Genomic DNA, 1,117 nt, shown 5'->3' with positions numbered 1-1,117 from the left:
TCACCTGAGGTCAAGAGCTCGAGACCATCCTGGCCAACATGGTGAAACCCTGTCTCTACTAAAAATACAAAAATTAGCTGGGCGTGGTGACACATGCCTGTGGTCCCAGTTACTGGGGAGACTGAGGCAGGAGAACCACTTGAACCTGGGAGGTGGAGATTGTAGTGTGGTGAGATCGTGCCACTGCACTCCAGCCTGGGTGACAGAGCAAGATTACATCTCAATAAATAAATAAATAAATTAATTAATTATAATCTCAAGGGAAAACAAATGCCACCAACAAAATGCAGGAGAGACATGGTTCAAATGCACCATGATTGGACAGGCGCCACGACTCACGCCTGTAATCCCAGCACTTTGGGAGGCACAGGTGGGCGGATCACCTGAGGTCAGGGGTTCCAGAACAGCCTGGCCAACATGGTGAAACTCCGTTTCTACTAAAAATACAAAAATTAGCCAGGTGTGGTGGTACACCCTGTAATCCCAACTACTCAGGAGGCTGAGACACAAAAATCACTTGAACTCGGGAGGTGGAGGTTGCAGTGAGCTGAGATCACGCCATTACACTCCAGCCTGGGTGACACAAAGTAAGACTGTCTCAAAAAAAAAAAAAAAGTGCCATGATTTAGAGCAACTGGTAAAAATTAAAAGAATGAACTCAATTGGAAAAGATATTAAAGCAGCTGGGCACGGTGGCATAAGCCTGTAATCCCAGCACTTGGGGAGGTCAAGGCGGGTGGATTACAGCACATATGCTAAAATCGGAACGATACAGAGAAGATTAGCATGGCCCCTGCGCAAGGATGACATGCAAATTCATGAAGTGTTCCAATTTTTTAATATATTTTAATAAAAATATAAAAGCTAAAAAAATTTAAAGAAAAAGGTATTAAGAACTATCTACTTTGAGTGATGCGGCAGTTGTGATATTAGAATTATAAAGAGGGAAGTATAATCACAGCAAGCATTACTTGGCTCTGCTACAGGCAGTATTTACATTAACACTGCTCATTGGCTTGTGCTGTGGTTTGGATATTCGACCCTTTGCAACCTCGTTGAAATCTGATCCTCTATGTTGGAGGCGGTGCCTAACGGGAGGTGTTAGGGTCATGGGCGT

The 1,117-nt window shown here is 44.0% G+C and overlaps 1 non-coding gene across 1 annotated transcript; it reads left to right on the top strand.

The window, feature by feature from the left end:
• Positions 1-736: 736 nt before the first annotated feature.
• On the top strand, positions 737-838 carry LOC111546697. Its single transcript, XR_002732874.1, has one exon. It is a non-coding gene; the product is annotated as a U6 spliceosomal RNA (small nuclear RNA).
• Positions 839-1,117: the final 279 nt, after the last annotated feature.

The sequence above is a fragment of the Piliocolobus tephrosceles genome, chromosome 9, assembly GCF_002776525.5.
Source record: "Piliocolobus tephrosceles isolate RC106 chromosome 9, ASM277652v3, whole genome shotgun sequence".
NCBI lineage: Eukaryota > Metazoa > Chordata > Mammalia > Primates > Cercopithecidae > Piliocolobus > Piliocolobus tephrosceles.
The sequence above is the reverse complement of the archived record's forward strand: the minus strand, read 5'-3'. Positions and strand labels throughout refer to the sequence as shown.